Source organism: Ananas comosus, linkage group 21 (assembly GCF_001540865.1).
Source record: "Ananas comosus cultivar F153 linkage group 21, ASM154086v1, whole genome shotgun sequence".
NCBI classification, from domain to species: Eukaryota; Viridiplantae; Streptophyta; class Magnoliopsida; order Poales; family Bromeliaceae; genus Ananas; species Ananas comosus.
Genome location: NC_033641.1, coordinates 5,981,442 through 5,996,583, shown reverse-complemented (window position 1 = coordinate 5,996,583; position 15,142 = coordinate 5,981,442). Strand labels below are relative to the sequence as shown.

The 15,142-nt window shown below is 44.4% G+C and overlaps 1 long non-coding RNA gene across 1 annotated transcript; it reads left to right on the top strand.

The window, feature by feature from the left end:
- On the top strand, window positions 1,363–2,512 carry LOC109726493. Its single transcript, XR_002220534.1, has 5 exons — window positions 1,363–1,563; window positions 1,663–1,733; window positions 1,808–1,908; window positions 1,997–2,063; window positions 2,161–2,512. It is a non-coding gene; the product is annotated as an uncharacterized LOC109726493 (long non-coding RNA).

The following is a 15,142-nucleotide window of genomic DNA, read 5'->3' as shown; positions in this document are numbered from 1 at the left end:
CAACATTTTATGTGCTGAATTGGATGAAACTCCAGGAAAAGGTGTCATTGTGCAAAATACACTCATTAGTGATTTTTTGGTAACAAACTCCAAGTTTGGAGGGCTAAATTGCAAATTTAGCAATTTGTGGAAATAGAATACGTCGCGAAGAAGCTATCATTTCATGTGAGACCTTAGAGTTTTGGCGAGCGGAGGGACTCGAATGAAAGCGGATTGAGAGAGGAACACACCAATGCAATTTTGCGAAATTCCGGCACTTCTATGCAAGATAACACAGATTTGAATTTCAAGAGAGGAATTTTCATCGAGGGGTGTTTTTATAAAATTTTGATAATTCTTGCATCGAATCGCACGAAATTGTGAAGAGAGGGCCTTCCAAGCACATTGCGGGTGTTGGTGGGGGACTGAGAAGAAAATAGTGAAGTTAGAGGGGGTTGCCTTGTGATCATACATGAATAATGCATATTGTTAGAAAATTGCGTACGCTAAAATCATAGCGAAAATAAAATCAAACAAATTCGATTTTTAAAACTCCAGATTTGACCTAAAAAATCATGTAATTAGGATCCCTCATGTTCTTTAAGATTAAAAAAGAAAAGGAAGATCCAAGCTTTACCTTTGAGCGGGTAGATCTTTACCGCAATTTGACAGTAATGGAATAAGGTTCTCTTGAAGCCGCACGCACGTCTGGCCTCTATAGGTATCCACACGAGGTTGGTGATTTGATCGATATCCTCACCGGGGTGCTAGCTCCCTTGCAAAGAATGTCTTTCTTACTAGAGAAAAAGAGATAAGGAAAGAGAGAGGAAGAGAGATGACGGCTAAAGTTTTCTAAAAACTCCCATATATTATATAGAGAGAAATAATCCTCTTTTTAATATAATAACCATTAAGGATAAGAATAAATCTATATTTAAATTTATTGTTTCCTTAATTTGTTAGATCGATCAAATTCTAATTTGATTCGACTTGAACTTTATCCTAATTTGATCATATTAAATTAATAATGCAATATTTGTATATAAGTCTGTAATACACTGAACTTTTGCAATTTGCGGAGTTCGAGTGTGTGGAATGATAAGCGGAACCTTCCTACATATTCTAAAGAGTTTAAAAATGTTTATGAATAAGTTCGAGCGTGATTGGATTGTCGGAGACAAGAAAGTGCATTGCTCCTGCGAATTGGGTCATTTCTGCATTGTGTATCGGTACAGGCATTATGCTGTATCGGTACAGCAAGCAGCAATGGCAGCAGCTGCGGGGCAGCAAGGAGAATTTGGTCATTTCACTACCCAAGTTTATCTACAAGCTCCCTGCTCAACCCCTGATGTTCAGATAAGCATGCTGGAGTTCAGAGAAAGCTTCTCCCACCTTCTCCCTTTTTCTCTCTCTAGGGTTTTTCTCTCTCTACGCGAAAGTCGCCGATTCGCGTCGATTGCGCGTTCCGCTTGATGTTTGCTGACTTGGAAACTTGAAGGAAGCTCTGGGTACGTGGGGAGGAGGTGTTTCACTAAGTTTTTGTGAGTTTTATTCTCAGAAAAGCTGAATCTCAACTGTAGAGAGGTAATTAATTTGATTTCTCTCTAGTTTGCGATTTCATATCGAATTTTGAGTCATTTGGATTTTTTTGTTTCCAACTGAATTAGAGCCTGTTTTGAACAGTAAAGAAGGGTTATTTAGTTATGAATTAACCACTCTAGCTCAGAGAAAGGTTGCTTTAAAGTTGGTTAAAGGTAAATCATTTAAGATTTCTCTAGTTTGAGGTTTAATGTTGAAAATTGAGTTGTTTTGGTATCATTGCTCCCAGCTGAGAGAGAGAGAGGGGAATTCCAGTAGCTAGAGAGGGGTTATCTAGCTGTGATTTCTGCACTTTAATTCAAGGAAAAGCTGGTTTGAGGCTTGGCAAAGGTAATTAGTTAACTAATGACTTTATTTCGAAACTATACGAAGTTTAATCAAGCAACTTGATGCAGTTTTGGAATTTTGTTTGCAGCAGGTTTTCGAATCTATTTGAGTTGAATTACTGACCTTGGAGGCTGGTTTAGAGGGTGTTTCAACCAGGAGTAAGCAGAATTTTCAGTTAGAAAACTGATTAAGCGAGATTCTGACTAGATTATCTAGTATATAGTGTTTTAATGCTGTTTTGGCGATTGTTCGCAGCATGGTTGCGATGGACCTTCGGATTATCTTCGGCTGCTATTGGAGAGCCTTTAGAGGATAAACTTGAGGTACTAAAGTGAACCAAATCAGGGATTCGAGCTACAACCTTGTATAAGGTGAGGATTTTGCCTTAAGAATGTAATTCAGCTCTTAGCTGATTTTTAATTATTGCAAGGGGACTTGGAGACTTCAGATTCCTTGCGCTTGTTGTTCGACATGAGGCGTCGTATATCGGGTGGGTCTGACTTTCCCGAAATGGGTGAATTTTCTCACAATAATAGTGATTATCTAACTGAACCATTCATTATTTAAATTATTAAACGCAGAAAGAGAAAGTAACCATGGTGACGACCACTACTATAGCCTAGCTAGAACGTCCTCCCGTCGTGCAACATACCGAAACCTCGGTAATTAAATTCGAACCTTGGTCAAATTGACCAAAGTACGAGGTTGGTACACTTCGGAGAGGCCGAAGGCGTCAAATAATGCAAAAGTGCATTACTAGGGACCTTCGAGAGCTTTGGAAATCAAAATCTGCAAACTGCAGGTTTTGTGCTCTCTGGGACCGGTCCCTGGTGGGAGAGACCGGTCCCAGAACACGTAGGCAGCGAGATGGCCGAGAAATCGGCTAAGTCCTGGAAAATCAGCTCTCGGGAACCGGTCCCTGTGAGGAGAGACCGGTCCCCCAGAGACCGGTCCTATCGAGGGAGACCGGTTGCTTCGCGCGCAGCCTGCGCAGTCCGCGGGAGAAGCTCTCGGGGACCGGTTCCATGTCGGGGAGACTGGTCCCTCACTGCGAAAAATGCCCAGTCTGGGCAGTGCACAGAGAAAGAGTTGGGGGACTTAGTTGCAATTGTTGCAACATGTTATATGGCCCATCCCCCTCCCCTTTTCACAGCACACACACACACACCTCTCTCCCTCTCATTTCCTCTCCTCTCTCTCTAGAAATTACCTAGGGCTTGAAGGAGAAGAAGAAGAAGACGTTTGAGGAGGGATCTTGGGTGGCTTTAGTGGTTTTAGAAGCTCTCCAACAAGGAGGACTTGGTAGAGCTTGGGAATAGAAGTGAGTTTTTGTGAGATTTCTTTTAGGGTTTGGTTTTAAACCCTAAGTTCTTAAGTTTTGGTCTCTTTAGAGGCTTTAAAAGAGTAGTAGAGCTTTGAATACCATGAAACCCTAGTTTTCTTCATGGAGCTCTAATGGGGGATTTCTAGGGTTTGTATTTTAAGCCCTAGAAATGGTTTAGGAAGGTTCTAACGTAGTTCCTAATGCTTCAACAAGCTTTCTTTTGCTTGTACAAAAGATCAAACCCTAGAATTTAATAGATACTATGCTAGGGCATCCCAAAGAGGGGTTTTGCCCAAGTTGGATTTTGATCTATTTTGATCATGTAGAAACCTAATTGAGGGTGTTTTAAACGCGTTGGAACGCTCGGTTCGACCATCCGACAAGTGTACGCAAAGTTATTTACAAAAACGTCATTTTTCGTACAGATAGTCGCAGCACGCGGACTAGGGCTTCAAAAATTCCAAGAAATTCACCGTAGCATCCCTACAACCGTCTAAGGTGGGTGGTGCATTCCAAGGACCTCGGAAATCCCTTTATGTCTATAGTGTCATGTTTGAACATATATGTATATATTGAGCATCTTGCATAGTAGGGTTAATTGTGAGCTTTTATTGCATGATTGTGAATTTAATTTCATATGAGATACTTGTAAGAATGTGAGAATTATAACCCTATTTATGCATAACAAGTGACAAGAACCTAGAGGGGCTAGTGAACAAAAGTGACACATGGACATAGATCTAGTAAGTGACATTGATGAGTCTAGAACACTTAGAAAACGAGTGTGATATTTGGTGTGAAAACAAGAACATAGCACTTAGAGAACAAGTGCGGCATGAGTACAAAAACTTGGTAGTGTATATGACACTAGTGATAGTAAAGAATGCAAAGCAAAGAATGATTGAGACATTGTGATATTTCAACCTTAGAGTTAAGGGTCATTTGAGCATGGTTTTTCTTAAAGTTAAGGAACGGATTGAACTTGGAATCCTCAATGTAGGATTGATCGTACTCACCTTTTAGTCCTTGCTCGAGGGTGGTAGCTCCCCCTCGGGCGATGTGCTCCGAAGTCGACATCATTGGGTCGTAGCGGGTATCTCCCCAGAGGACGGTCCTATCGGGTTGTAGCGGGTATCTCCCCGGTTAAATAGGATTTTGGGTTGGTGAGTTTGTTGAGGGCAAAACCTACGGGTTAGCCAAGAGATTGGGTAAAGAAATTGAAATATTGCATTCCTCATGAGCATTATATCGAGCATCGCATTCTTATTGTTCAGGCATAATAGTTGCATTTGTTAGTAGGTTACTTTCTTTCTTTTATTCTATTATACCTGATTAGACCTAGTGGGATAGTCGGCGTGGTTGGTTGCCGAACCCACTGGGAACTTTGTTGTAGTTCTTATACCCCTATTTATTTCCACAGAGCCGGGACCGAGCGAGCCTGTAGACGACCGTGGTAAGGGCATCACGCCCTAGGTAGAGGCCGCCTGAGATGTTTTATTTTGTAGTTGCATACCCTTTTTATTATCATCTTTTGTATTTGATGATTATGGTTGTTAAATGAAAGGAAATGAATGATGTAAAAGAATTCATTTAATATCAATGTTATATTTTGGAAGATTAGGATGTAAAAAGAAATGATGCAAATTGTAATTAATTTCCTAAGTGTAGTTGTTTACTTTCACTATTGGCTATTGCTTGCCCTCATGCAAGCCATTGTGTATGCTTCCGCTTATGCAAATTTATACTCTATTGATACTTGTTGTTTAGCCTTGGGCGGACAGGGAAAGCTCTGTCCGTTCGGCGTCTGTTCGACGCTCTCGAACCGGCCAAAGGGATCGGGCTCGGGGCATGACAGATAAGATGGTATCAGAGCGTAAAAGAGCCAAAAGTGAAAGCATAGGGTGGACCTAGAGACCCTTAGGAATGGAAAAACCTTAAGGATCTAGAAAACGTGAGTGACGTTGAACAAGTTATAGCGAAGGCATGGATTGGGTCGGTGTAATTATGTCTCTAATGTGGTTAGGGACTAAACTTAAGTTGTTATTTGTTTTCTTTTCCTTGTGTTGTGATCGGCAGCCGACGACATGACGCTTTGGAATGGAAATGAATACACTTTTATGCTTTCGCCGGATTGGGTATAATCGAGTATGTTGTCTAAGTAACTAACGTGAGTTGCTTCGTTTCAGGAAGTAATGCCGCCTCGTGGACGACCTAAGTTGCCTCGTGGTCGACCGCGGACAAGGTCTATGGCCGAGGAGTCAAGTACGGCTCCTATGCAACCCGGAGCAGGTGGCGACGGGGAGCTTCGGGAGCAGATGGCCGCGCTTATTGGCGTAGTGCGGCAGCAGGCGGAATCCGTACAGCGCCAAGGGGACTCCCGTGGAAGCCGTGCACCCTACGCCTCCTGCAGTGGTGCCGAGTGCGGCCGAGGGTGTGGCCGCGGCAGCCATGCCAGTTACGATGGTGCCGGCTGGATCGGGAACCTCGAACCCCGGTAGTGTGGCGGAGGAGGCGGAGCGGGAGCGCGCGTTCGCGGCTCTCATTCAGTTTCAAAAGTTCAACCCATCTACCTTCGAAGGGGGAGTGGTGGAACCGGCGGTGGTGGAGTCCTGGATCGACTCCATGGAGACACTTTTCGACGACCTTAACACCTTGGAGAAGGACCACACATTGCCTCGAGAAGGCGGCGAAGGTGTGGTGGAAGCGTGTTAGGCGGGATCGATCGCCCGATCTTCCGCCTATGTTGTGGGAGGAGTTCCGGAGGGCGGTGTTCGCCAATTACTTCCCCGATACGGCGAAGCGGAAGCTACAAGAGAAATTCCGCAAGTTGAGGCAAGGGGATCGCTCGGTGGCAGACTACGAGCAGGAGTTCTCCAACCTCGTTGACTGCGTCTCGGATATTGTTAGGGATGACTGGGACCAAGCAGACTGTTTCCCCGAGGATTGCGGCCGGGGATTCATAGGGCCGTGCAAATCCTTAAGCTCACGACCTTTGCGGAGGTCTTTGATCGGGCATTGTGGGCGGAGCATGGCTATGCCCACAAATGCGAGGAGCATGAATCCGCAGCCGAGGCCAAGGAGAAGAGCAAGAAGCGAACAGCAGGTAGCACTGGGGGCCAGCCGAACGCTAAGAAACCCCCTCGGTATCCCCGACAGCAGTCAAGGGGTTGGAAGCCATCTCGTTGTGTCATTTGCAGCGGCAACCATCAACCGCCGTCATGCCCGCAGCGGGATGGGAAATGCTTCAAGTGTGGCCAACCTGGGCATGTGTCGCGAGAGTGCCCTAGCTGGGGTTCATCTGCACCGACCTCGGCATCAGTTCCTTATACCCCGAGGCAACAGGTGGGGTTACCACCGGCTATGTCGGCTGGACGCTCATCTTCATCACGTCAGCCGGAGGCATTGAGAGCACCGAGTGGGCTGGTTTTGCCACTCAGGTGGAGGAGGAGCCGATTCCTGTTCCCAACGACATCATGGCAGGAATTATCTCGATCAGAGGCACTAGAGCTAGAGCTTTATTCAACACTGGTGCATCGCATTCATTCATAGATGCATCATTCGCTAGGACTCATGGCATTAAGATTGTGCATCATTATGACTATTGGACGGTGAATTCGGTCGAGCATACTTTCCATGTTCACGAAGAGTGTGTAGCGTGCCCAGTGCCGATAGTCGATTGGGTCATGCCGATCAACCTGTTAGTGTTGAATCGAATGTAGGGTTTCGACGTGATCTTGGGGACCACCTGGCTCTCCAAGTATTATGCCGTGATAGATTGCGAAAGTAAGGTGATTATATTTTGTGAGCCTAATCGAGAGAAGCTAGTGTATCGGGCAGCTAGAAGCTCGCTCTTCGCGGCGACTGTGTCGGCGGCACGGGCAAGGAAGATGATAAAGGGTGGTTGTGAAGTCTATTTGGCGACCGTGGTAGAAGCCCCGATGGAGCACCCGGAACTTAGTGGTATTCGAGTGGTGTGTGAGTTCCCGGATGTATTTTCGGCGGAGTTACCGGGTTTGCCACCGGACCGAGAGATCGAGTTCGTTATAGACTTGGTACCCGGGGCGGCTCCAATCCGTATAGAATGGCACCGGCGGAGCTAAAGGAGCTCAAGGCACAATTGCAAGACCTGCTCGACAAAGGCTTCGTGAGGCCGAGCGCGTCACCCTGGGGAGCTCCGGTGCTATTCGTTAAAAAGAAAGATGGCACACTTCGACTCTGCGTGGATTACCGCGAGTTGAATAAGGTCACGGTGAAGAACAAATATCCGTTGCCGAGGATTGATGACTTATTCGATCAGTTGCAAGGGTTAAGGGTGTATTCAAAAATAGACCTACAGTCGGGGTATCATCAGTTGAAGATACGTTCCGAGGATGTGCACAAGACGGCATACCGTATGCGGTATGGCCATTATGAGTTTACAGTGATGCCGTTTGGGCTTACTAACGCTCCGGCAGCGTTCATGGACTTAATGAATAGAGTCTTCCGTCCGCTATTGGACCGATGCGTCGTGGTATTTATTGACAACGTATTGGTATATTCTCGGACCGAGGAAGAACACGAGGAGCATTTGAGGACCGTGTTGGAAATACTCCGAAAAGAGAAGTTATATGCCAAGTTGAAGAAGTGCGACTTTTGGCTATCGGAGGTCACTTTCCTTGGTCATGTAATTTCGGGCGATGGTATCTCGGTGGACCCGAAGAAGGTTGAGGCAATTAGAGATTGGCCTCACCCGACGAACGTATCGGAGATCCGCAGTTTCCTTGGACTAGCGGGCTATTACCGGCGGTTCGTGGAGGGGTTTGCAAAAATAACTACTCCACTAACGCGCCTTACGCACAAAGGGGTGAAATATGTTTGGAGCCCCGAATGCGAGCGGAGCTTTGAGGAGTTAAAAGAGAGATTGACCACAACCCCGGTACTTGCTCTACCGACGCCGGGGGAGACCTTTGTGGTTTATAGTGATGCTTCCTACGTTGAACTCGGGTGTATCTTGATGTAAAACGACCGAGTTATAGCATATGCTTCGCGCCAATTGAAGACGTATGAGAAGAACTACCCGATCCACGATCTGGAGTTAGCGGCGGTTATTTTTGCGCTAAAATTATGGAGGCATTACTTATATGGGAAATATTGTGAGATCTACACGGATCACAAGAGCCTTAAATATTTGTTCACCCAAAAGGAGCTAAATATGCGACAGCGGCGGTGGCTAGAATTGTTGAAGGACTATGACGTTACTATTCTATACCACCCCGGGAAAGCAAATGTGATGGCCGATGCCCTTAGTAGAAAATCAGGAGAAAATTTGGCTTCGGCAATTACACCCCAACCATTGTTGCAAAAGGAGATGCAACGACTTGGCTTGAAAGTAGTGGAGCCGGGAGTGCCGACTACACTTGCCGCGTTAGTAGTGCAACCGACCTTGTTGGAGAGGATAAAAGAGCTACAAGCTTCTGATGAGTATCTCTAAAAGGTGCGCGGTGAAGTTGAGAGCGGTAGTGCCGATGATTTTGGCATTGGTACCGACGGCGCACTCCGGTTTAGAAACCGCTGGTGTGTGCCTAAGAATAAGGACATACGCAAGGCGATTATGCAAGAGGCGCATCAATCTCCTTATAGTATACACCCGGGCGGCACCAAAATGTACCAAGATTTGAAATTGCACTATTGGTGGCCGGGCATGAAGAAAGACATTGGGGAGTTTGTTGCGCAATGTCTTACTTGCAAACAAGTAAAAGCGGAGCGGCGGTTTCCGGCGGAAAAGTTGCAAAGTTTACCTATACCCGTTTGGAAATGGAAAAATATCGTAATGGACTTCGTGACCGGGTTGCCTCGATCTCAAGGTGGACACGATGCATAATAGACTGGTTGACGAAGTCAGCACATTTCCTACCGATTCATATTACTTGGTCGGAGGACAAGTTGGCTCAACTGTATATCAACGAGGTTGTGAGACTTCATGAGGTGCCCGTGTCTATCGTGTCAGATCGGGACCCGAGGTTCACGTCTCATTTTTGGAGGAGCCTACAGGAGGCCTTAGGCACACGGCTCGACTTTAGCATGGCATTTCATCCTCAAAGTGATGGTCAATCGGAGAGGACAATACAAATACTCGAGGATATGCTCCGAGCGTGTGTATTGGACTATAAGGGTAGTTGGCACGATCATCTACCGATGGCGAAGTTCGCGTACAATAACAGCTACCAAGAAAGTATCGCGATGGCGCCATTCGAGGCCCTTTATGGAAAGAAGTGTCGCTCTCCAATCCATTGGAGCGATGTGGGTGAGAGAGCGACTCTCGGCCCCGATGTAGTGTGGGAGGCAGAGGAGAAAGTTTGCCTTGCCCGCCAAAGACTCACTACGGCGCAATCTCGGCAAAAGAGCTATGCCGAGAAGCGGAGAAAGGACATAGAGTTTGCAGTTGGCGACCACGTCTTTCTAAAGATATCGCCGATGCGAGGAAATCGACGGTTTGGGCTCCGGGGGAAGCTAAGTCCCCGGTACCTCGGACCGTTTGAGGTATTGGAGCGGGTCGGCGCGGTGGCATACAAGATAGCTTTACCACCGAGGCTTGCGGGAGTGCATGATGTATTTCACGTATCGAATCTCCGCAAGTACGTTCACGACCCCGATCATGTTCTCTCGTTCGAACCGTCCGAGATCCAAAAGGATATGACCTATGAGGAGTTCTCGGCGTACATCATCGATCGAGAAATAAGAAAACTACGAAATCGCGAGATCCCGTATGTTAAGATCCGTTGGAGCAATCACAATGATCAAGAAGCCACTTGGGAGCTCAAGAGCGCAGTACGGGAGCACTATCCTCACCTCTTTAACGAGCTGAATTGAGGTATGAGTTTAAGTCTCAATTAAGTAAGTTTTGCGGACGAAACTAAATTTAAGTGGTGGAGAATGTAACATACCGAAACCTCGGTAATTAAATTCGAACCTTGGTCAAATTGACCAAAGTGCGAGGTTGGTACACTTCGGAGAGGCCGAAGGCGTCAAATAATGCAAAAGTGCATTACTAGGGGACCTTCGAGAGCTTTGGAAATCAAAATCTGTAAACTGCAGGTTTTGTGCTCTCTGGGACCGGTCCCTGGTGGGAGAGATCGGTCCCCGAATGCGTAGGCAGCGAGATGGCCGAGAAATCGGCTAAGTCCTGAAAAATCAGCTCTCGGGAACCGATCCCTGCGAGGAGAGACCGGTCCCTTAGAGACCGGTCCCATCGAGGGAGACCGGTTGCTTCGCGTGCAGCCTGCGCAGTCCGCGGGAGAAGCTCTCGGGGACCGGTCCTATGTCGGGGAGACCGGTCCCTCACTGCGAAAAATGCCCAGTCTGGGCAGTGCACAGAGAAAGAGTTGGGGGACTTAGTTGCAATTGTTGCAACATGTTATATGGCCCATCCCCCTCCCCTTTTCACAGCACACACACACACCTCTCTCCCTCTCATTTCCTCTCCTCTCTCTCTAGAAATTACCTAGGGCTTGAAGGAGAAGAAGAAGAAGAAGCTTGAGGAGGGATCTTGGGTGGCTTTAGTGGTTTTAGAAGCTCTCCAACAAGGAGGACTTGGTAGAGCTTGGGAATAGAGGTGAGTTTTTGTGAGATTTCTTTTAGGGTTTGGTTTTAAACCCTAAGTTCTTAAGTTTTGGTCTCTTTAGAGGCTTTAGAAGAGTAGTAGAGCTTTGAATATCCAATGAATCCTAGTTTTCTTCATGGAGCTTTAATGCGGATTTCTAGGGTTTGTACTTTTAAGCCCTAGAAAGGTTTTGGGAAGGTTCTAACTTAGTTCCTAATCTTCAACAAGCTTCTCTTTTGCTTGTAACAAAAGATCAAACCCTAGAATTTAATAGATACAATATGCTAGGCATACCCAGAGGGTTTTGCCAAGTTGGGTTTGATCTATTTTGATCATTAGAAACCTAATTGAGGGTGTTTAAACGCGTTGGAACGCTCGGTTCGACGCATAATCCGACAGGAGTGTACGCAAAGTTATTGACAAAAACGTCATTTTTCAGTACAGATAGCCGCAGCACTGCGGACTAGGCTTCAAAATTTCCAAGAAATTCACCGTAGCATCCCTACAACCGTCAGGTGGGTGGTGCATTCCAAGGACCTCGAAATCCTTTATGTTTAAAGTGTCATATTTGAACTTATATTTATACATTGAGCATCTTGCATAGTAGGGTTATTAGTGAGCTTTTATTGCATGATTGTGATTTAATTTCAATATGAGATACTGTGTAAGAATTAGAGATTATAATCCTATTTAATGCATGACAAGTGAACAAGAACCTAGAGGGGCTAGTGAACAAAAGTGACACATGGACATAATCTAGTAAGGTGCATTGTATAGTCTAAGAACACTTAAAAAACGAGTGTGACATTTGAACATTTGGTGTGAAAACAGAACATAGCACTTAGAGAACAAGTGCGCATGAGTACAAAAACTTGTAGTGTATTGACACTAGTGATAGTAAAGAAGGCAAAGCAAGAATGATTGAGACACTTGTGATATTTCAACTATAACGTTAAGGGTCATTTGAGGCATGGTCTTCCTTAAAAGTTAAGGAACGGATTGAACTTGGAATCTCAAGTGTAGGATTGATTGTACTCACCTTTTAGTCCTTGCTCGAGGTGGTAGCTCCCCCCTCGGGCGATGTGCTCCGGAGTCGACATCACTGGGTCATAGCCGGGTATCTCCCAGAGGACCGGTCCTATAGGGTTGTAGCGGGTATCTCCGCCGTGTTAAATAGGATTTTGGGTGGTGATTTTTAAGAGCAAAACTACGGGTTAGCCAAGAGATTGGGTAAAGAAATTGAAATCTTACATTTCTCATGAGCATTATATCGAGCATCGCATTCTTATGTTCAGCATAATAAGTGCATTTGTTAGTTGGTTACTTCCTTTCTTTTATTCTATTATGCTGATTAGATCTAGTGGGATAGTCGGCGTGAGTTGGTTGCCGAACCCACTGGAAACTTGTGTTGTGAGTTCTCAACACCCCTATTCTCCACAAAGCCGGGACGCAGAGCGACAGCGGCAGACACCGGCGTAAGGGCAGGCGCCCTAGGTAGAGGCCGCTTAAGATGTTTTATTTTTAGTTGCATACCCTTTTATATTATCATCTTTTGTATTTGATGATTATAGTTGTTAACGAAAGGAAATGAATGATGTAAAAGAATTCATTTAATATCAATGTTATATTTTAGAAGATTGGATGTAAAAAGAAATAAATGCAAAATGTAATTAATTCCTATGTGTAGTTGTTTTACTTTCACTATTGGCTATTGCTTGCCCTCGTGCAAGCCATTGTGTATGCTTCTGCTTATGCAAAATTTATATCTATTGATACTGTTTGTTGCCTTGGGCGGACGAGGAGGCTCTGTCCGTTCGGCGTCTGTTGACGCTCTCGAACGGCCAAAAGGATCGGGCTCGGGGCGTGACACGTCGCCACAAGAATCAACTCCTCGCCCGAGTCACCTGGGGAAAATGGGGGGTGAAAACCAATCAACGTTTTACAGTGGATATGATGGAGCCACGAAGGCAAATCGTATTCACTGGAAAACAAAGGAGATAGAACAATATATATATTGTTCTATATATATATATACAATATATATATACATATATGTATATATATATATATGTATATGTATATATGTATGTATATATGTATATATATATATGTATATATAATATTAATATAATGTATATATGATATTGTGTATATGTATATATGTATATATATATATATATATATAGTAATATATATGTATATATGTATATACACATATACATATACACATATACATATATACATATATACATATATGTACATATACATATATGTATATGTACATATATGTATATGTACATATACATATATATACATATACATATATACATATACATATACATATATGTACATATACATATATGTATATATACATATATATATATATATATACATATATATCATGATACAAAAGCAACTACAGTAGTAACAGATACATGATAGTAAATAAGCAAGAACCAACTACTACTGTAATAGAAACTCAACTGAACAGATGCCTCAAGGGTAAATAGTCCAAAATCAAACCCAGTCTCGTGCCTGCCATATTGGTCCGTAGATCTCAAGCGTTGCCTGTCACATTACCTGCACCGACCTGATTTATGCGCCCACTGGACGACCCCTGGTCGGTGGCCAAACTGACCTAGTGTCAATGAATGCACCCAAGTGCTGTGACTAAGTCATGCTGATATGCTCAATGCGAAAGCCGGCTGAAGCCGGTGTCTTGGCCGAAGCCAGATACAAGGGCGTACAACGCTGAACCATGATCAACTAGATCGAAACACACGACAAAGAAATCAAACCAAACTGATTATACCCCTATGAGAATCAATCTAAGAATGTATGCCCAGTTTGGAGTGAGGTACCCACAGCAGACATGGAAAGTTTGAACTCCAAAGAGGGGGGAAAACCTTGTTAAGCTCAAAGATAATCGACGAATACAATAAACATAAGAATATGATAAAAAATGTGTGTCACTTGTTAGGCCAATAAGGTGCGGCCATATGGTACGCCAGTACTCCACTTAACCCTATTTCTTAAGGGTAGGAATTTTGATGTGCAGCAGGAGCATCGGAAGAAATTTTGAGCAACTGCCGCACGTAATTGAGGGGAGTTACAGTAACCGCATGTGGTTGCAAGCGGTTTCCGATCGGCTGGAAGTGGTCCGAAAATATAGGAGTAGTGGCCGATCATGGATAAGAAATAACTGATCAACAGGGGCAATCTATAAATAGGTAAATGACGCCCTGGAAAGAGATCTTTTTTCCAAAAACAGAAGACCACCTTTATTTCCTCTGCAATTTCTTCGCATTTTCTAGGAGTAGTCTACTTGTAACCCTTTACTTTCCCGCACTTACTGTTTTTCCTTAGGAATAGAATTAAGCTAGATCAACCGAGTCTGTATGCCCTCAGGCACACTCGACTCTTGTACTGTTTTTACGAGTTGATTTCAAGGCATTCGGCTCATCGGCCAACCCAGATTTTAGTATTTTTCGTACATTCGGCTCATCCAGCCGAACCAATTCCATAGTAGAGGTTTTCGAACTCGGCTGATCCGATCCCTCATCAGCCGAATCGCTTGATCCAGTCGAAGGGTGCAAACTCTCCGAGGTCTTTCATAGTCGTTTTGCATCCCTACACATTCCGAGGAAATCTTTGATCGGCGTCAAGATCAGGGAATTCGACACCAACATCACTATAAGCAAATATCAAGACTTAGTTTCTGCTGTAGATAGTTTGCAATCAGTTTTCCAATGTTTTGCAATCTGCATAACACAAATTTCACAAACTGCTTATAGGAATTAAACCTATATTTTGTTCTCCATTAGTTCGACCACTTGACTCTGTAAGTTTTTGAGGAGCCAAGATCTATCTAGATTGTATCTAACACCTAGAGGGGGGGTGAATAGGTGTAATAGTCAAAAACCACAAATCTCAATGCGATAAAATAACTACGAAAAATAAAAATCACACGAGATTTACGTGAAAAAACTCTCAACTTGAAGAAACCCGGGACCAACACGCGAAAAAATAATTCACTAAGAGAAAGATTACAGTGATTACGACTCACGGACTCAACCTCTCTTAACTTCCTATGAATCTTGCGCAATCCTCCGGGTTGTCCACGCCCTCACGTCTCAATCACGAACGCCACTGTCCGAATCACGAAACGCCTCCACTCCGAATCCAGAAGCTCACGATCCGATCACACGAACCGCCGTCAATCACGCCGAATCCACGACTCCATCATGAAGAATCATGTGTATGGTGACTCCTTCGCTTAGAGTATCGATAAAAACCAAGGAAGAAAACTCCAAGCAAAGCGAAGATCAAATCGA